Genomic DNA, 22,684 nt, shown 5'->3' with positions numbered 1-22,684 from the left:
GTGTACTAGCAATGATGATATTGACACAGAAATTTAAAAATACAATATCCCAGTTGCTCAAAAAAGAGAAATAATTAGTTGTAAACCTAACAAAACATGTGCAAGACTTGTATGCTGAAAACTACATAGTTATTATGAAAGAAAAACAAAGTTCTAAATAAATGGAAAGAGTGGAAATAATTAGTTATAAACCTAACAAAATATGTACAAGACTTGTATGCTGAAAACTACACAGGTATTATGAAAGAAAAAAGTTCTAAATAAATGGAAAGGCATGCCATGTTCATGGAGTGGAAGATCTCTATTCTCCCCAAAGAGATATATAAGTTTGGATAGCAATTTCCTTTCAAAATCTCAGGAAGATTTTTGTGGGTGTTGTGGATGTTGACAAGATTATTCTAAATTTTATATGGAAAAGCAAAAGAACTAGGATAGTTTAAGAATTTTGAAAAAAGCAAAATAAAATGGAAGGGATAAGTCTGCCTGATTCCATGATTTATTATGCAACCACTATAACCGAGACTGTAGTATTGGTGGAGGGATAGATAGATCAATGGAAGAGGACAGAAAACCCACACAGAGACCCACACAAATATGCACAACTGACTTTTGACAGAGGTTCAAGTGCAATTCAATGGAGATAGATGCCCTTTTAACAAATAATGCTGGAGCAATACGAAATTTACAGGCAAATAATAAACCTCAATTGCGTACTCACACATTATACAAAAATTAACTCAAAATGGATCATAGACTTAAAACTATAAAACTATTAGAATAAAATAGAAAATTTGGGGGATTTAGGAATAGACAGAGTTCTTAGACTCGACACCAAAAGCATGATTCATAGAAAAATCAATATATTGGACTTATTAATTTTTTTATTCTGCAAGAGTGTTGGGAAAATGAAAATGTAAGCCCCAGACTGGGAAAAATATTTGCAAACCACTTATCTGAGAAAAGACTAGTACCTTAGAATATATGAAGAACTCTCATAAGTCAATGATAAAAAGCAATCCAGTTAGAAAATGGGGAAAAGACATGAAGAGACATTTTACCAAAGAGTATATGTAGATGGTCAATAAGCGTGTGAAAAGATGTTGAACATCATTAGTCATTATGGAAATGCAAATTAGAATTGCAAAGACATATCACTATAAACCTATTAAAATAGCTAAAATAAAAACTAGTGAAACATCAAATGCTGGCAAAGATGCAGAGAAACTGGATCACCTCCGCAATCCTGGTGGGAATGTTAAATGGTACAGCCACTTTGAAAAAACAATGTGGCAATTTTTTGAAAAACTAAGCATTGCAACTGCCACACAAACCATCAGTTGAATTACTGGGCATTTATCCCAGAAAAATAAAGATTTATGATCACAGCAAAACCTATATGCAAATGTTTATAGCATGTTTGTCTGTAATAGCCAAAAAATTGGAAGCAACCCAAATGTCCTTCAAAGGCCATGTGGTTAACAAACCGTGATACATACATGCTGTGGAATAGTACTCAGCAATAAAAAGGAATAAACTGTTGATATAGGCAACAACCTTGACGAATCCCCAGAGGATTATGCTGAATGAAAAATGCCAACCCCAAAAAGTTACATTCTGCATGACTCCATTTATGTAAAATTCATTTTTTTAAATTTATTTTTTTTAAAGATTTTATTTATTAGGAAGAGAGAGCATGAGTGGGGGAGGGGCAGGGGAGAGGGAGAGGCAGACTCCCCACTGAGCAGGGAGCCTGATGTGGAGCTTGATTCCAGGACCTGAGCTGAAGGCAGACTCTTAACCAACTGAGCTACCCAGGCATCCCTGTAACATTCATTTTTTTAAATGACAAGATTATAGAAATGGAGAATAGACTAGTGGGTTCCCAGAGGCTAAGAAAGGGATAAGGAAAAGAGATAAGTGGGTATGGCTGTGTAAGGGCAACATGAACATTTCTAGTGATGGACGAGTTCTGTATATTAACTGTTTCAATGAAGATATATCTTGGTTGTAATATTACACTGTAGTTTTACAAGATGTTACCACTAGGGAAAACTAGGTAAAGGGTACAGTGTATGTCTTTATTATTTCTTACAAAGGCGTGTATCTATACTTATTTCAAAATAAATAGTTTTAAAAATGCACATATACTTTAATTCTGAATTGTACTTCTGAGATTTAGCCATAGATAGTCATTTCAGGTCTAGCTATAAGAGCAAAAGATTTTACAAAAGAGTGTTTTAGTTCATTGGGGGTATAGGTTTTAAATAAATTCATACAATGCAGATGTTACAAAGAATGAGATAGCACAAATATATTGATTCATATGGAAATGCACACTTCAAAAACTATGCTTTTGGTATGTTATTTTAAAGACATGTTAATATACCGAAAAGTGTATTTATATTTTTGTATGTAGGAATTACTTTTGGAATGGTAGGCAAGTGACTCAAAACCATGGTTGAACTTAGAAGAGGAGCTATGTGTCTGGTGGGCAGGTGTGAATGAAGCCTTATTTACTATCTTTACACACTCTGTTGTTCCTCTTGAATTTTATACTTTGCACTTATGTGAAATTGAAGAATATATTAGCATGTTTTAAAAAAACAAGAGAACATCCGGAAAGAGACTCAGGATATATATGGGAATTTAGTATATAATGAAGCATTTTATGACAATAGGGGGAAAAGATGGGTTATTTCGTAAAACATCTTGGGAAAACTGCCTAGCCATTGAGGGAGGGTGAGCGGTCATTCAACTACTTAACTCTTTACATCCAAATAAATTCCAAATGACATAAAGATGTAAGTGGAAACAATGAAAAAAGTATTAGAAGAAAATATAGGTAAACATTTCATAATCTTGTGGTAGGAAAAAAATTTTTTTAAAGCATAGCACCAGCAATGTAATCACAAAGGAAGAAGATTGACAGATTTAATATATATGTTAAATATGTATAAGTTTACTCTTTTGTATGACCAAAACAGCAGTGTCCAAATATATAAACTACATTAAATGATACAACGCCGCCCCTCAACAAGAGAATGGGAAAATAAATTGTGGTATATTTGCATAATTAGTTACTACACAGCAACAAAAATGAGTGAACTATAGACAGATACAAGGAGCAGCATGGAGAAATTTTGTGGATATAATGTTGAGCCAAAGAAGCTATTTACAAAACCAGTCCACGGTATTAAATGTCAGGAGGGTGGTTCATTTTCAAGAGGAAGGATAGAGTCGTGACTGGCAGAGACACGAGGAGGCTTCCATGATGCTATCGATGTTCCGTAACTTAGGTGATGGTACAAGCGTGTGTTTGCTTTGTGCTAGTTCATTAAGCTGTATCCTATTCTGTATGCAAATTGTACTTTAATAAAACAGTTTTAAAAACAAACATGCAAACAAAAGCATAACATTTTTGGACTTTCATAATGGCAAAGATTTTTTTTAATGAAGTTGTCTTTTGGTGGTACTGTCAATGATGAAACTTTTCAGAAGACAGACTGGTAATGTGTTTCAGAATTTTAACAGTTTCTATTAAAGGAATTCGTCCTGAGGATAGAGTGAGAAAAATGTAAGAGGAAGCATCTATAACGATTTTCATAATAGCTTTATTTATAAAAATGAAAAATCAGAAACAAACTAAATGCCCAACATTGAGAGATTGTTTAACTGATAATGATACATAAGGCATATGTATCATCATGCTAGATAGACAAGGCAGGGCTATTTTTCTTTCTGTGGAAAGCAATATGAGTAGTTTGGTGAGTGAAATAGCAATTTTAGATCTCTTCGTCTCATGTAAACACATTCATATACACACTTAAATAAACACACTCAAAATCACATTTAAAAAAACATCTATACCTAAATAGTTTGAGATACTAGTCATTAAAATGTTAACAGAATTTTTCTCAGTTTTTCTGTGTATTTTTTTTTTTGTCTTTTCAGTTTTACCTTTTGTATTTCTAAAAAAAGCAAGCAAGCACAGGTAGATATGACTTTGTAATAACTGAAGAGAATAATAAAACAACAGTAAACAAAAATACCAGAAGAGCATTTTTGTGAATTTCTTAGCGTAATCCTCCTCCCCCCAGCAGTATTCAGGGTTCTTAGTTAAAATGGGAGAAAAAGAAGGGAAGGTAGAGAAATATAAATAAACCATATATTTGTTAAGTTTAATGGTGTTAACATGATAACATTGAAAGATAAGAATCCTACAATCTTACAAAGAACTTTGTTTACATATAAGCAGAATTACTTCTAGGTCATCCTGCAACGAAGTTATTTTCATTTATAGATTGAATGATCATGATGTAATCCCAAGTATTTTCTAGTATATTGAAAAAAACCTAAAAAAGTGGTATATTCCAAACTTAAAAAAGAGTTTTCATAATTAATTAGACCAGGGATGGTTCCAGGTTTTACGGAGTTTTAAAGGTATATAATTTTTTAGTCTGCCTTTAAGAAAAAGAACAAATTTTTTTAATACAGTTTTAGTTACTGGTCCTTGGAAGGGCACGTGGAAATGGAGGGTCCTAACACTTATGTTCCTCTTACTTCATATTAATTCATCTGCTCAGACACATAAACTTTCTTTTCTTACACCTGTTTCCCTTTTGGGTGGAATTATTGCTCAATACTATTAAATTATGATAACACACCTATTTGTTACTAATGCAATTTAAAGTTGTTTTGTGGACAGGTTCGTTAAAATACAAAGGAAAAAAGCGTATTTAAGCCTTCTTGTAGAAGGTTGTTAAGCTTCTTGATGCTTTCAGGCCCTATACATAGAATAATTGGCTTTATTTATTTCCCCTATTTTGAAGTAAATAATTCGTTCAACGAATAAGTATTTGATTAATATAATTTATTTACTCTAGAAATAGCCCCACACTTACGGAAAATATAAGAATTCTAAAATTTGGCTTCAAAATATATTCAGATTTTACTTCAGAGCTTCCCAAACTTTAATGTACGTTTAACGTTCAGTTCAGTGGAGATCTTGTTGAAATGCAGCTTCTGATGGAGTGGGTCTGGAATGGGGTCTAGCCCCCTGCGTGTTTACCACGCTCCACGTGTTGGCTCTGTGGCTGGTCTGCAGACCACGCTTGGTGTAGAGTGAGGCCTGCACCTTCTAACCTGTCCGCAGCATGCCCTCATCAGAGCGGGAGGGTACGTACCTCCATGCCCTCAACACAGAAGTTGCCGGGGAATGTTCCAGTCTAGAGGTTCTTAGGGGCAGCTGATGGGTGCATAACCGTGAATGCAAATGTAGGACTTGGATTGCTTGAAGCAGCCGACTCAGCCTAGGGCAGTGGGTGAGCAGAAGAGGAATGAGGGCCAGAAAGTGAGCACAGTGCTGAGGAAGAACCCACCTCTTCCTGCTCTAGTTGGAGGAAGTGTTTATGAGTAAACAAGACAGGCAGGCTCTTGTCATTTTCAGCCTGCCATCAGAAGCACAGGGGAAGCGGGGAGATCTCCTCATAGGAATTCAAGAGTTTAGAAAAAGAGACTCAGAATTGTTCAACTCTGGTCACACACATGTGTTTGCTTCTGTTTCAGGGTTTGGGGTATGCTGTGTGTAGTGACAGCGCTCCCTGCAGGCCTCCCAGCCCACCTGTGACCTTGACCTCTTTGTCCTCAGGAGCCGGACTGTGTCCAGCGTTTCCAGCTTCCTTGCACCAGGTAAGGAGTCTTTGCGTGGTGTTTTTGACATTGCACTCATTGTGCTGTGAGGCTAACTGCACATTCTTGGTGGGGCCGTGCAGGGGTGCAGAGCTCTGAAGAGGCGCTTTCCAGCAGCACTACTCCAGTAATCACAGACATAGGACTTGTTACTATCAGGGTAAGCTAAGAAAAGCACGAAATGCCCTGTTGCTCCTAATTTTGACACTTTTCATCCCTAGGAGAGCTGATCCATGTATTTTTGACTATGGTAAATAAACAAACAAACAAACATAGATGTTTGCCTTCTTAACACATTTTTAAGTGTTCAGTCCAGTATTGTTAGCTCTACATGCAGTGTTGTACAGATCTCTAGAACTTTATATATTCATCTTATGAAACCGAAGTTCTATATCCATTGAAACTCCACGTTTCCTTTTTCCCCTACCCCCAGGCAACCACCATTCTACTTTCTGTTCTTTGGAGTTTGACTACTTTAGATACCTCACGTAAGTGGAATCACCGAGAATTTGTCTTTCCGTGAGTGGTTTATTTCACTTAGCATTATATCCTCAGGTTTCATCCACACTGCAGCATGTGTCCGGATCTCCTGTTCTATGGCTAAGTCATACTCCACTGCATGTGTCTACTGCATTTTCTGTGTTCATTCATCTGTGGATGGACTCGTAGGTTGTCCTCACCTTTTGGCTGTTGCGAATAATGCTGCCGTGACTGCGGGTGTGCAGATACCTCTTTGAGATCCTGATTTCAGTTCTTTCAGATACGTACCCAGAAGTGGGATTGTTTGGTCATATGGTTGTTCTGTGTTTAATCTTTTGAGGAACCGCATCCTGTTTTTCCCATCAGCTGCACCGTTTTACGGTCATTTACAGCAACACTTGCTGTTTTGTCTGTTTATGTTTTATAACGGCCATCCGATCAGGTGTGAGGTGATGTGCCTGCAATATAATACTCTCAAACTAGTGTAATCCGTTTGGGGTACATTTGTGTTTCCACTTTCAACATTTTCTGCTCCTGTTAACTAGTCTGGCCACTGACAATTACTTTGTTTGCCCTTCCTGGCTGTAATACACACTGTCTTGTTCAACATGAGCCTGTGTGGGACATTAGTCTGTTCTCGCTGACTGCTTCACAGAGGACAGCTTTGGGTAGTTGAAATGGGTTTTCCTTGGCTTGACTTCCTGTGGTCGCCCTCCCCTACAAAACAAATTACCAAGAATTCTTAAAAATAGAGTATTACATTCATATGTAAGGATGGCTATGGACAGTGATTGACTGGATATGAATGACTAAAAAAAAAAAAAATGCAGAACTGGCAAAAAGGAAAGGAAAGTGTCCACCCTGAATGTGACATCAGAATCGTGGGGATCTTTTAGGGAATCTGTTTTATGAGGCCAGTGCATGAGGCTGGAAAGCAATGTGGTATTGCTGGAACTCATGAAGAAGAGTAAGGTCCCACGCCAGGGGCGAGCCCAGGCCTCTGGGGAGAGCTCCCAACTGCTGGGAGGTTTCCTTGTTTTGCAGGCTGTACAGAGTAATTGGTTGTTCAGCCACATTCTGTGGTTGCGTTACAAAGTGGCTTTGCAAAAGTAGCATTGCTAGGATGCATTAGAAATGATGATTTAAGATTGAACTGGCTCTTTTGAAATAACGTAAATTACATGCTGCAACATTGTTTTTCCCAAGTGGCTGAAATCACTGACTTAAGATATTTAAAATGTCAGAAACGTATAGACTTAATCAGCTTGGAAAGTCTGCCCTACTTCAGGGAGTATCATAGGTCTTCATCATCATCTAAGTAGACCTTTGAGACCACATGGGCTGTGACTTGATTTCTCTCATTATAAATAAATCCAAAATGACTGATGCATTCCGACATCCGGACAGGGCTGGACCAGATGTGTGACTGAGTCATATTTGCAAGTTCCTTGCTTCAGATCCTTCAGTGTACACTTAGCATCTAACATTTAAACATTTAGACTGAAGGATTATTCTTCTTAAGTATGGTAATTCTTGATGCCTAACAGACGGATCTGTGGAAGCACGTGCGTGTCTGGGTGCACAGAGCTAGACGAAGGAACGGCAGCTTCCCCGGGCATCCCTGTACAGCAGTGGGAAGGCATTAGTGTAGATGGTAAACATGGCACCTGTTAACTCAGGTTTCTACATGTAACACTCAGGCAGTTGGTAAGACAGTATTTATTCCAACTCCCTTACAGGCGCGGGGATCAAGATAACAATAAGAATTGTTGCCATTGTTGAACTATCTCTATTGAATATTTTCATAACAATAACAAAAAATTCTTGGCATTGCCGATTTGTCTCTATTGAACATTTTGCATGGTGTTATGGCAAGCTGCACCACTATCCTCATTTAGAATCACTTGATTTTGACAATTCATAGTTGAAATTCTTCCACTGAGTGGTATTTTATATAGGTCTGTTTATTGGAAATGAGTGGTTTAGTTTTTAGCATTTATTTCATTTTATTGAGATATAATTGACGTGTAACATTATATTAGCTTCAGGTATAAAACTTAATGATTTTATACGTGTATATATTGCAAAATGATCACCATAATAAGTCTAGTTAACATCTATTACCATATTTAATTATAATTTTTCTCTTGTGATGGAGACTTTTAAAATGTACTCTCTTAGCAACTCCCAAATATATATTACAGTATTATTAACTACAGTCACCATACCATTCATTTTTTTCTTACTATCTGAAAGTTGTTAGTGTATTTTCCGAGAAATTTGTCGGGTTTGGTAAATCATAGAAGAAAGTTGAACTGAAAAAATGACCACGGAAAAATGGAAAATGTTTTGACAGCATGAAAGTAAACAAACAGAAGAACTTTGAAAGCCACTTTGTAACTTTATAACTGTGTCTGTATATGTTACCACTGCCTGGTGAGTATGAATAACTCATTCTGTCCAGCACTGAGAGAGTGAACAATTGTGAAATGAAAGAGGTTGAAGCATGTGAAAGCACTATGTTCATTTAGCATGAACTAACTCTGTTAACTAACCGTAAAGAGATAACACATTTCTGTTAATACAAAATAACTTTCCCCCAGTTCCACTTAATAAATGTTCAGTGATACTTTAAAAATAACAGTTTGAATGGTTACCAAATTAGCCTTTCTGGGGACACTCGTATGATACAGTCTCTGTCTGGCAGACTCTGTGTGTGTGTGTGTGAGAGACAGAGCCACACGTGTGAGCAAGGACAAGTTTGCATAGTTGAACACACAGCACAAGAAAAACACTCACATGCATGTGAGATGGGTTCCAGTTAGAGAAAGCTAGAATTTATTTATCACTTGCAAATTTCACAAAATCTTGATGTAAATGACCAGAGCACTTTGCCTTTATAATATAACATTGGAGAAATAGCTGGATTCTGTCCTGATGGCCAGGGCAGATGGTCGATATCATGTGCTACGAATGGGCACTTTGCAGTTCTCAGCGTTTGGAACTCTGCCATGTAAATTTGAAATGGGTCAAAGTGAAGTGCTAAGATTTTCATACACTTTTATTAGAGGGTGCAAATTTCAAAACTGCGGGGAGAGGGAATCATAGGAAGTTAATTCCTGAGAAAACAATGCTTCTAGTAAAGATACGTTTGGATCAGAGACTGTAATTTATCTGGCTCTTACCTGGATGAACAGGAGATGGGGAAAGTCTTGACATAAATGAGTGTGATGGAGTAATGTTTTTCTGTGTTAGTAATTGTCATTTTTGATATTTGCGTTGAGGCCCTTCCATTAATTCTTGTGTCATAGTAATGTAATAGTTATCACTCTTTAATGCTATTATAGTATGTGGGTTAGCTTTAATGAGAGTCTGCAAAGAGATTAAAATAAAAAGATTCCATGACATGGTTTATGTTATAAATAAGAGCTTTTTTTTCAGTTGCAAGTGTAGGGTTCTATGGGGAGAAATAATCAGACGCTACATGTGCCACATGTTATGATTGCTTTGCCTTTTAGATGTGAACCTTAGGCTTTCCTCTCCTCTCTAGGTTTGCCGTTCTTAGCAGAGAGGAAGCAGCGCCGGGAAGGGGGTGATGCTGCTTCTAGAAAGCCTGAGTTGCATATCCACATAACTGAGACCTAGTGTTACTCATTATCACAAAACACAAACTATTTATACAAATATTAATAACACAAAAGTGACTAGTTTATTAAACGAGAACCCCTGGGTGGAGAAACTTATGAAAATAATAAGGCACTTTTAAGCTATCAGACTGTACAGCTACAAATGAATTATTACAAGCATAATGATTGTTTTATGCAGGGGTTAAAAAAAACCAGAAACCTTTATTCACAGATATGCACAAATAAAAAGTGATGGATTGTGACCCCATGGTTTGTTGACCACAAAGAGGAGCAGTATCTGTATGTATCAACCTGATCGACTGAAAGACGCAGAGATTGGGGGCAGTGTCAGATCAAAGATTGGCCTGTGAATGGGAAATGGGTCCTTACATTTACTGAGCGCCTGCCCGGTGACAGCTCTCTGCTAGGCATTTAATGCATGTTGTAATTTGAGAAGAACAAAGAGCGTGATGAATGGCCTAGTAATGGATAGAGATTAGAAGGGCTGGTGCAAGCCTCCTGGAAATCCAAGTGATAAGAGGGAGGTGGGGAGCTGACACTAATGTCAGAGAAGAGGCCTAGCAAGAAGAAATAACAGGCCAGTTTTGGACACTTGGAAGGAAGGTGCTCAGCAGAAGGCTTCAGCCACTACCTGGGCCTCAGAGGCAATGAAAGGCAGTTTTATATTATTCAGAGCACGTTTGCCAAACAGCGGGTCTTTACTTCGTATATGGAGTGGTAAAGACCAGAAAGCAAAGTGACATCAGAGGTACTAACATCCATCTGTCTGTTGTTCCTTGCATCCATCCATCTGCCCAATTCAAGAAGGCAGAGGACGGATGGACAGTTCTTGGTTACTTCTGTTGGAGTTACCAATATGTAACTGTTATAGTTAACAGTTCTTGGTTAACTTCTATGATCAGTAGCCCTTAGTGTCTGTGCCCCATTGGTTTCTAACTTTAGCTGTGCCTGTCTTGTGGCCCAGGACATCAGCTGAAGTTCATAATTCTGACCCTAAGTCACCAAAGAAATATTCAATATAATATTCAATATACCCTTTTAAAACAGGTAGATATAAGTAAGATGTATTCGAGAAAGATTTCCATTTTTTTTTCATCAGACTGATGATTCCTTGAGGGTAAGAAATCATCTCTTATTCATTTTTATATCCTTGACACCTAGCACAATGCTTTTCACATAGAAGTTAAAATATTTGTGACATTGAACAGAATAGAAATAATTTAAGATTTTGGGAAGAGATTTGCATTGTTTAAAATCCAGTATTCCCGTTATCAAGGAACTCAACCAGAAATGGTTTATCGCCCTACCCATACTCCTACCCATTCTCAACCCTCAAAATAAGATTTTGTTTTCATGTATTGAATTAAGGAGTCGGTTATAGAAGTGTCTTTAGTAAGGTAGAGGATATGTTTCTAAGACATCTCTCAGGAATGTTGAACAGAGGAAGGTATTGTCAGGGTGGTGTCCCATGAAGGAGTTATTCTCTACCGTTCTGCCTCAGATGTGTCAGGCGGAGACTCTCCTACTCCCGCCTATGCCCGCATGGTTCTTAGCTTGGTCACTTGGCAGCTGCTAGCCTAAGTCTATACAATGCCCTAAGTTCAAGGTCGGATTTAGCCAGATAAAAGTTAGGGATGAGGATGACAGACCTTTCATAAGATACCTCTACCTGAAGTTTGTCGAGGCCATCCTCAACTCTGCCTAGGCCTAACATGCATTCCTGAAGAGACCTGGTTTTCCTTTAGGAGAATCCGTGTTGTGGGGTAGAGAGAACAGTGGGTTCTTGAGTCCATGGGCTAGGATTTCAGCGACCACGTCTGCCCTAGCTGGTGAGCTGTAACTCCTTGGGCTTCAGTGTTCCTGATTATGAAGTGAGTATTATAATATCTTCCTTACGGGATTATTGGCCAGATCATATGAAATAATGTGTGTGATGCACTGGGGGGATTTCGAAGTGCCAAATATACGCTGGGCCAGAGTTCTGTCTGTGACCAGACCAACTTTTGGTAGCTTTGCTGCCAAGGATGTATTAACCTACTAGTACCGATACCGGTTGAAAAGTAAGGGAGATCATAAGGAACATTTTATTAATAAGATATACAGTTACAGATTAGTTATTTAGGGTATATTGGTAACTCCAAGGTAAGGAAAAAGAAAAAGTGTTATTCATAAGAAGGGAAGTTCTTCACACAAGAAGCACAGACCATAATAATACTCTTGGCCCAGTTAGTCCAGTACTTTGACTTTATTAACTTCGTTACAGTCCCTCCCCTCTTCTCAACAGAATCCTGACCGCCTCCCTGGTATTCAGTAAGCTCACTAACACTCTAGTATTTTCACTTAAATCTAGTCAAGATCCTATTAACACTTTTAAGTGGGTCAGCAGTGTTCTCTCTCTGATAGCAACACTTTACTTACCACAGAGCTGTCCTTAGTGAGAGAGAGAGAATAGCATTTTTCGTAGGTCCTTGTCATCTTGGTGTTTGCTTCAGAACTCCTGTTAAACTACTCCTGGAATCCTTAAAAAAATGGTTTCACGTTCTAAGCAGTATATTTTAAAGGGGCTCAAACCTTGTCCTACAATTTTATACATAGGACACCGTACCACCTACAGTTTAATATTTGTTTTAACAAGTTACAATAAAAATGAAAACCAGCTGTGTCATGCTTTTTGCAATTTACCATTTGCCTTTTGTCAGTTAGAAGTATTTCCAGAGCAGTCCCTGTATCTTCTGTTCATGAACCATGTAGGTGGCGAGAAGTCCCCTTTATGAACAGATGAAGTAGGCTCGGGGAAATGGCCAAGCTTTTTAAACCACAGAATGTGTTTATAGCACTTCTGAAAATAGCAGTTTCGAGTTTTGGTGCTCTTTGAGTCTGCTTGCGTGTAGGAGATACAGTAAAATATTAATTCATTCAACAAATTTTTAGCTGCTATGATGTGCCAAGCACTATAGGTCATGTGAAGAAAGCTCTGAACAAAATAGACAAAACTCTGCTACATGAGCATATATATATATTTTTTTTTGGGGGGGGGCGGCATATATTTTTAGGAGGTGAGTGTCAGGCTAGTCATTTGGCTCTCAGGGAGGAAAAAAAGGCCTAATTATTAGTGTTTGATTTCAGACTATCTGGACTTGAGGAGAGCTAAGAGAGGTAGCTAATAAACAGAGTAAGTAAGTGGCATATGTGACATGTCAGATGGTGATAGGTTCCATGGAGAATGGTAAAGCAGGGAGGGGAAGATAGGGAATGTTGGGGAAGGGTTGCAGTCATAACTATGGTGATCAGAGGACGCCTTGCGGAGATGGGTACCCTAGGTAAAGGCCAGAGGAAGTGAGGGAACAAATGCAAATGTCTGGAAAGTGAGTTCCAGACAGAGGGAACAGCAGGTATGAGGTCATGAAGTGAGAAGGCACCAGACATGTTCAGGGGGAAGGTCTGAAGCCCACATGCCCTGACAGAAGTGAGAGGGATAGTGAGGGGCAGGAGATGAAGTGAGATGGACCCACCCTGAGCGGGGCGTGGGTCCCTGAGTGTGTTAGTAAGGATTTTGCTCTTCCTCTGAGTGACGTGTGAGAGGGTCTTGGGCAGAAGAGTGACATGGTGTGATTAAACATTTCAGCAAGTCCCGGGCAGCTGCTTTCTTGAGGATAGGTGGAGAAAGAGCTAGACACTGGGAGATTCTTCAAGAGCCCATGAAATAGCCCAGGTGAGAGATGGGGCTGATTTGGACCAGGGTGGTTAGATGGGGTCAGCTTCTGGATGTACTGCGTGCCAGAGCCGACCTGATTTGCTCAGTGGGTTGGATGTGCAGTGTGACAGGAGGACGTGGGTCAGAGACGACTGTGACGCTCTGGGTGTGGAAGTCAGTCAGTCAGACCTGAGGTTTTGTGTTTTGTTTTAAGGTCCAACTCAGATTCTGTTTCTGCCAGTGTTCTTCCCCAGCTGTTTGTTTCCCTTTGGACAAGACAGGTCTTGCCCCTGGATGACAAGCCCCCTGAAGGTAGGGAGAGGATATAACGCTTCCGGCGCCCAGCCCAGAGCCTGCCGCGTAGCCAGTACCTCAGTAAATAGTTGTTGAGTGAATGTTGTCGTGCCTCTCTCCGTAGTTTAGTTTCCGGAACTGTGAGGTCTAAATAAGAATACTGAGATTTGAAGAATAAATGGAAAAATGCTGTGTCCAAGGTGCATTATACATTCAATGTACAGGAAACATTAGTACATGGAAGCTATAATTATTGTCCATATTCTGTGCTGTTTAAAAGGTTGATAACAGTTTGAAAATCCCCAAAGGGGATTTTCCCCAAAGGCCTCTGCACAGGAAAAAATAACAGTGGCTAATTTTCACCATTTTCATTAAGACTTTTTCACTAGGAGCCATCCCTTAACACAGAAATAGAAGACTTCTATGTATAAAAGCCATAAAATCCAAGTTATTTTAACTGCATTGCTGCAAATAGAAGGGATTTGTCTTACCCATAGTATTAAACTAGTGCAGAAGCAAGAGAAACACCCCCTAGGAACTTACCTTCCGCACATAAATTTTGCTTACTCTGATGATTGTTGTTTTAAAATGGCACCTACTCTGAGCTTTTGGAATAAAAATGAAAAGACTGCCGTGGTGTCAAAAGTAGATGAGCACAGAGACCGAACAGTTTGAGAGACTGCGTACTTCAGTTGTCATGGTAGCCAAAAGCTCCCAAATAGATCCTGTCCCCTGCCCAGATGTTTAATGTTTGTAATAGCATGTCCTAAATGGTGACAGAGCCAGATGTGAATGTATAATGTCATTTATTTTATTTTATTTTATTTTTTTGCCCTTAACAGTTTAGAAAATCTTTTTAAAGGTCAGAGGTTGAATTTAGCGGAGAGTAAACAAGTGAGGATTTGGTAGAATATCTGTGTTTCTGAACTCCGTATTTTCAAGCTATATATGGACACTCTGTTGCCTTCGCAGTCGAATTCATTAATTCTACACATTCCAAAAAAGAATTCATAGATCCCATTAATAAGAGCATACCCGGTCATTGAGACTATAGAGTTTAGAACTGTCAATAGGAATCTTTTATTTTCCTGTGTTAGGGCTTGCGTACCCATTTGGGCTACAGTAGAGAAAAAAACAGACACTAACTTGCAAGTAACTCCTAAAACTGATTGTTTTAAGAAAAAACCTTTGCCTTGATTATAGCTCTTCAGTAAGTAAAATTTTATATGCATATTTTATAAGTATATTTGATTTTCACCAGTGGTTTATTTTTATTTTACACAAGAAAGCTAATGTTAGCCTATATTTTCCTATGAAAATACTTTTGATGAAAGTAAAAAAGTGTAGCCTCCCCTTGCCATTGACCCAGTGACCCTATAAAGGAATGTTAACCGAGGGCCATAATACATGCTAAAAGAGCGGTTAGCTCTTCTTGAGAAAGAAAAATTTTAATGTTCAATTAATCTATGTGAAGAACAATGAACATAAAAGTGTAATACGTGGAAGAAATAAAATATTTATTGCAGTTATATATTTTTTCCGGTGACTAGAGGGTAAAAGAAAAAGAGAGAGAATAAAGTTTTTTTTTTTTTTTTTAATAAGGAGATTAGAGTCAGATAATCAAGGAGAAAGAAGAGCATAGGAGAAACTGAAGAGGAGGAAAATGTAAGTAACTCCTATTGAGTATTACTCGGTAAAACTCCATTCTTCCCAAACCTTTGCTCACTTGGGCCCTCGTTTTCCATCTCATTCAGTAGCAACAGAAAATCCTGCCCACCAGGCTCCATTCTGACCGGGAATGCCGCTCTCCCCTTTCTGCGGCACTGCTTTTTCCTCACCTGCGGGTCCAGCCCTAGAGAAGGCTGGGCATCCCTGAGTCATCTGATATCCATGCCCCCCTACCCGCTCCCTTTCTGCTCTCCACTCACCCTCCTGAGGGGTCACCTGAGCTCTTCCTCTGACAGCCTTTTTGGTGCCCATCGCTCGCTGTCTCAAAAGGAAGTGCCCCTGGAGGAAGTCTCTTTGCCCTCTCTTTTGGATCTGCGTAGAGTTCACCCCGATGATCTCCCCAAGCAAAAGTTGTCCTCTTAGGGCAGTGAAGATTAATAGAACTTCCTGCAATGGCGGAAGTGTTTTATGTTTGTGTTGTCCGGCATGGTAGCTAAGAGCCTCTTGGGCTACTTAGAGTTAAATTAATTAAAATGAAATAAAAATAAGCACTGAGTTTTTTAGGGACGCTCCCCACATTTTGGGTGCTCAGTAGCCACATACGGCTAGTGGCTACCAAACTGGGTAGTGCAGCATTAGAGGCAATCCCAGGGGCTGCTGGGAATGGGCCAATTCCGGTACCCACCATGCTCAGCCCCAGGGAACCGTGGTCTCAGAGGAAAGCCATGGCGCTTGCAAAGCGACAGCGACTCTCCATCAGCTGTGCTCCTGCAGCGGTTTCTTTTAAAGGGAAACTGGAATGGGGCACGTCCATGTCCACCACATGCACCGTTTCCCAACGAACAGTGCTTTAGTCTCGAGTATAGGATTTAGAGGTAGGGCTGAGTTGGAAAGTTAGCTCTACTAATAGTTAGCTGTGGGACTGTGGGCGGTTATCTAAATTCTCTCAATGTTTGTTTCTTTATTTGTAAAATGGACGTAATAATACCTACTTCCCAAGGTGGTTGTGAAAATTCAGCGAGATAATGAACAGAAGGCAGGACAGTACCTGGCATATCCTAACCACCTGCTGTATGAGCGAAAGATGAGATAGTGTGGGTCCTATGTCAGCCTCTTCCTCCAACTTGCACAAAATACTCATTAGCCTTGTGAACTAAAGTACTAACTAAACAAACGGATAATGCAGGAATTGTCGCTACATTGCCTGTAATTTTCAAACACTTTGTTTTATATTAATGTAACTCTACTTATATGAAGATACTATTTTGAGAAATTGTGTGTGTGTGTGTGTGTGTGTGTGTATGTGTATAGATTAATCTTTATTCCTACTATAAACACCCGCAGGCGTAGTCTAAGAAGTCCTTGACCTCTGTTCGTAGACCTAGGCCAGGTGCTGTTTTCATGGCCGCCATTCACTTGCTGACTATCAGAGTCCTCTGCTCAAAGAATCGCCCACACCTCTGGATAGTGCACTCCAGGTTGCAGTGGGCAGACAGCTGTCTGAAGGAGCAGATTATCTGTGCATCTTGGGAGAATTTCTTCTGCCCTCTTTCCTTGCAATTCCATACACTTTCATTCACCCAAGCACAAATGGGCCTTGGTGTGGATGGGGCTCAGTCCTAGAGAAGAGGGCACGTCAGGGCACAAACACTGGCCGACCTTGTAGACGACAGGAGGCCTGGACTCCAGTACAGAAACCCAGGTAGATTCAACCGGCTGAAATGCCAGTTTCAGTGTGCTTTTCAACTCACTCAGCTTCCCCTGTGCAAAATAGGTCACTGATTTGACAAAAGGAGGAGGAAGAGTTAAGAAAACTAATATTTACTGGGCATCCTCACTATGAATTGAGTTTTAAATAGTCCAAGAACTTTTCCTGAGAGAAGGCTGATGAGTTGTTTTAGGAGTCCCAGTGTATGCTGGGGGCAATGGAGGACAGCAGCGGAATTGCAAATCCCAGTGGGTCCTCATGGGTGAGGCTGCCCCCTACCTGTTCTGATTCCTGCTATGTAGAGAACACTCTCCGTAGCAGCTCATCATTTCCCTTCACCTCCCAGGTAAGCTTTGAAGGGCTTTTTGTTTTGTTTTAAGGGTTTCACTATAGGTAGTGGAACCAAGAGAACAAAGGTAGGGAATTTGCAGCTGCCCCAAGGATCTGGAAGGGGCCTCCTCCCACAGTCTCAGACTCCCACTTACCCCTCAGACTCCCACCTACCCCATCCTCAAAGAATTTTATTTCTGACCCCATCAGGAGGTAAGGCTATGGAATCATTTCTTCATTTTGGTCCTTCTCCCTGGATGTGTGTAGACCTGAGCATGCATTTTGGACAAAACAGTAGAATCTCTGTGTTGCCCATGAAGTAATCCACAAAAGCTACAGGAAGAGAAATAGACTCCCTGGAAGTCGCTCTAAAACACAGTCTCTATTAGACCCTAGACTGTTATTCTCCTCTAAAATAGTTATTAGCAAAAATTTTATACTAGCAATTCTTGGAATTAGCTGGCATTTATTCTGTTAATATTGAAACACTAGCCAAATATCATTACCAAATAACTATAATGATAGCTGCTGATGTTTTGGAAAACTTTGATGATACAGAATACTAAATTAAACTTTAACAATTTCTGCAGTTGTTTTTCTATGGTTACCAGGCAAAGAAATCTTTACAAGCAACCACCATTTGAGATCGATTTTCAGAATGTTGAATAATCTCGACTTCATCAGATCCAAATTGACTTTAGAAGAGTTTGTGATAAACAGTAGTGTTTTTAGGACCTTTCCACTGCAGAGGAGGATAGCACTCTGATATCAATGCACAAATTGGCTTAGTTGAATCATGTAGGCTGTTTTTAGCAAGAGTCTTAATTTCTTCCTTTTCCTCCCTTCCTTTCTTCCTTTCATAGTATATTTCATTAAGATTAAATTAGCAGCATAGAAAAATCTATACCAACAAGTTTTGCATTCTGATATAAAAATAAAATCCAACTAAAATAATTTTAATTAATATAAATCAACTCCTAATAGATATTGATATTCTATTAAATACAAAAGTTAATCAAGAGTAAATCAAATAGCCTAGTCCTTAATGTTTTCTTCCCTAGGATTTCTTTTTCCGTTCTGTGTGTTTGTTTTTATTTTAAAAAGTACAACAATAATTGTATTTTAAAGCATCTGTGAGTAAAACCACATGAATGTTCACATAAGTTAATCACACTTTTTGTTTTTACTTGTCCCAGATGGTCAACATTTTAAATTACTGTATATACAGTAAACTGTATAAAGACTGAATGTTTCGGGAAAACTTGATTAGCTGAATTACAATAACAAAAGTCTTGAATCCAAAAGTCACTATGTTTAAATGGTAATCAAATTACAAGAAGTTGGACTGGTACGCTTTCCTAGAGTCCTTTCACATTTTATAGCTAGTCAAAAATATGTTCAAGTGACTTTTTTTCCCTACTAAGATGAATGATTAAAAACCTGCCAACCATATACTGTAAAAAATACATACAGAGTGTTGTGATAATTAGGAGTAATTAGCCATCTCGAATTGGCTCCAAGAAGCTGTTTGAAGTGGTCTGCGGGCCAATCCTCCAGGCCCCTCCACTGAGAGCCCAGTGGTGGTGGGAGCTGCAGAGGGACGGTGACAGCCGGCAGATGGGCAGGTGACGGGGAGCGCTTCAAAGACCAAGCTGATCTTCTGACTTCAAAGGTTCCCTTGGAAGAGTTACCTCAAACTTTTATTAGCACCAACCATGATTATCACATAATCCTTTGGCAGGATTTGTGGATGGAACCATTTAGATGTGCCTTTAAGGTTGAGAAGAGATGCAGGTGGGAGGAAACCAAAGACATACCTGGTCAGATCCTCAGATTTGCTCAGAATTTGCTGCTCACCGCCTTCCCCAGTGCTCTTTTTGGAATTTTAATGAAATGTTTTATACATATAATGAAAAATACATCACATATATTTACATTATAAAAAAAGAATGAAACAGCATTTGTACATGTGCCACTCAGCTGAAGAAGCGGTGTGTCAGCAATAAAGCAAATGCCTCCTGTGTCCCCTTCTTCTCTTTGTTTCTCTCGTCTCTCTCTCTCCCACCAAACCACTCTGTGATTACAGTGTCCTGTCTTACGATTTTACTACACATGCATGCATCTGTACACAGTGTATTGTTATAGGTTTTCAGAGTTTATAGAGTCAGCTCTATTCTGCTTTTTTTAACTCAACATTATTTTCCTGAGATGTATCCACGTTGATTAGTGTAGCTACAATTCATCGACTTTCATGCTATGAGATATTCTATTGTAGGACTGTTCCCAAAGTTTTTGATGATCTGTTGATGGACTTAATTTGAGTTCTTCATAGTTGTATTTTCTTTCTTTCTTTCTTTCTTGCTTGCTTTGCTTTGCTTTAACAAACAATGCTGCTAAGACCTTTGACCTTTCTCAAGTCAGATTCGTATGTGTAAGTGTTTTTCTGGGAAATAGATTGAATCAATTGAAATGATTTGTCAGTGGATATGTGCATCTTCAAATGCCATGCCAAATTATTTTCTAAAGTGGTTGTACAAATTTGGGGCACCTGGGTGGCTCAGTTGGTTAAGTGTTGGACTCTTGCTTTCAGCTCAGGTCATGATCTCAGGGTCGTGAGATTGAGCCCTGCATGAGGCTCTACACTGGGCATGAAGCCTGCTTAAGATTCTCTCCCTCTCTCTCCCTCTGCCCCTCCCCCAACCAGTTGCATCCGGGTGCGCACTTTCTCTCTCTCTCAAAAAAAAGTGATTGTACAAATTTAAATTCTTAGTGGTTCTCAATGCTCTGCATTCTTGTCAACATTTGGAAACCACAGGTTTTCTAACCCCCACCCCTCCAATCTTGGGTATTAACTTGTATCTCATAGTTTACTTTTATATTTTTCTGGTGACGATTTGACCATCTGTTCATAACTTTATTGGTCATTCGTGTTTCTTCTTCTTTGAAATATCTGTTTCAGACATTTGCCCATTTTTCTTTTGAGTTATCTATCTTTTGATGGAGAGGCATTCTCTATGTATCCTAACTAATATCCTTTGTGGGTTTTACCTTCACCAGGTTTGTGGGTTAACTCTTCACTTTCTTTATTGCATCTTTGGATAAAGAAACTTTTGATCATGATGTAGTTCTTGTCATTTTCTAGCCACATCTTGTAACCTCTTTCACATTTTCCATGGTCTTTGTCACACTGTGCTGTAATCTCTCTTGGTCCTTCAAGTCTGTCTTCTAGCTCACTGAGCTTTTCTTTCCAGTTGTGTGCTAATTTGTGGTATTAAGTATCATTGAGTTTTAATTTCAAAAAATTTCTTTTTAATTTCCAAAAATACCTGTTTTATTATCTTTTAAGTCTGACTGAATATTTTTTGATAGTCTTATTTTTTTGCTCATGAGAAATGCTTTCTTTTTTATTTCTTTATCCATTTGGAACACAACTCTTTTATATTCTGTATCAGATAATGCTAATATTTGAGGCCACTGAAGTTTTAAACCTCTGACTTCTGGTGCTTCTGATGGGTGCCCATGGTGGCTAGGTTTCTTATCTTCATTTTGTAATAGTTGATTATGAGCTCATATTTGGCTGAACTCAATCTGTGGGAATTATGAAGAATGGTACTAATTGTTATGGACTGAATTCCAACCCCCCATTCATATGCTGAAGTTCTAACTCCTAATGTAACTATACTTGGAGATAGGAACTTGAGGAGGTAATTGAAGTTAAATTAGGTATTAAGGGTGGGGCCCTAACCAGATAGGACTGTAGCCTTATAAAAAGAGGAGGGTGAGATCTCTTCCCACCACGGGATGACACAATGAGATGCCAGAACCTGACCATCCTGACACCCTGATCTCAGATTTCCAGCTTCTAGACGTATGAGAACATGAATTTCAGTTGTTTAAGCCACCCAGTCCATGGTATTTTGTTATGGCATCCTGAGATGATTAACGCATTAAGGATGCGGGTTTTTCTCCAGCATAGATTTGCCTGTTCTTCAGCTGGGCATCAGAGAGTGCTTAGGGCAGCTTTTATTTAGTTATTTGGCTGTGGTTTTCCTGATAGCCCAAGTAATGTAAATTTGAACACGACCGCCATATGAGATCTGGTCTCCTGGTGGAGATTTTAAGGGAAAACTATTACATTATCATATTCATTTTTACATTTTTTTTTATCCTGGGAACAGGCAGGGATAGGTAGGCTTTCTATCTATTTCCTCTGCAGCAGATTGTTAGCTTCTAGTGCTCACATGCGCTGAGGGTGAGGTTCCTTCAAGTATAAGTTCAATCTAGGAGTCTCAGGGTTAATAGCTCTCTTCTCCCATTAATATCCACACTATGGGTGCCTGGTTTAGTCGCTTGTCTTCAGGGAAGCCTGAGCTTCAGGGTTTCTTACCATTATGATTTTAGTTTGTGGGTCCTATTTTTTATTAGCTTCCCTTCTTTTCTGGAGAGCTCGGCAATGTGTCTATATGTAAGCTAGTTATAATTTATCCAACATGTAGGTGTTTTTTGACAGGATAGCTTTCCTGAATATTTAGTCCAGCGATGGTTGGAAATGCAAGTCTGGCACAGAGCTCTTTACCTTTAAAATACCACTTCCTCTTTCCACATCGGACAAGTGCACAAAGTTAAGATACTGAGACTTTAGTATTGGAAACAACCATATTTAAATCTCATTTGTTGATTTTAAGCTCTTGCTATATGTGGCTCTGAGGCTGAGTTAGACTGGACAAGATTCTGCATCCACACACCTGTATCACTAGAGTAACCCTGTGTTTATCATTTATGTAAGATTCGGAGTAGAATTACCACTGTAAGGACAGTGTCTTAAAATGGGTACCATCGGATTAACAAGGAAACTATAGCCCAGAAGCCCTGTCTCTAGGAGGAGTAAGAAATGGGGGGCAAGTAAGACTTTCAGCTTCAAATTTCAACCTCACTTTCCCCACATTGGAGTGCTAGGGCCTTTCTTAAAGCCTGTACTGGTCCCCATTACAGTTTCGTAGTTTCATCTTATTCTTCATTCCTTTAAGTGTAGTATGGGTTTCTCAGCCATACTCACAAGAGAGGAATAAAGACAAGGTGTAAACTTTGTGAGTGTGATTGCTGATTGCCATTACTGAATAAAAGAAATGGAGATCTAGAGGGGGTGATGGGACTTCTTTGATCTGATAGTGAACA

At 39.1% G+C, this 22,684-nt stretch overlaps 1 protein-coding gene across 2 annotated transcripts in view; it reads left to right on the top strand.

Moving 5' to 3' along the window:
* ENOX1 (ecto-NOX disulfide-thiol exchanger 1) overlaps positions 1-22,684 on the top strand; it is a 539,166-nt gene that overhangs the window by 156,063 nt on the left and 360,419 nt on the right. For both annotated transcript variants that reach the window (XM_057308447.1, XM_057308444.1), the window contains exon 3: positions 5,566-5,688. The gene's annotated coding sequence lies outside the window, so the exon portion shown is untranslated. The remainder of the gene's footprint in view (positions 1-5,565; positions 5,689-22,684) is intronic.

This window comes from Ursus arctos, unplaced genomic scaffold, assembly GCF_023065955.2.
Source record: "Ursus arctos isolate Adak ecotype North America unplaced genomic scaffold, UrsArc2.0 scaffold_10, whole genome shotgun sequence".
Taxonomy (NCBI): Eukaryota; Metazoa; Chordata; class Mammalia; order Carnivora; family Ursidae; genus Ursus; species Ursus arctos.
This window is presented reverse-complemented; position numbering and strand designations above follow the sequence as displayed.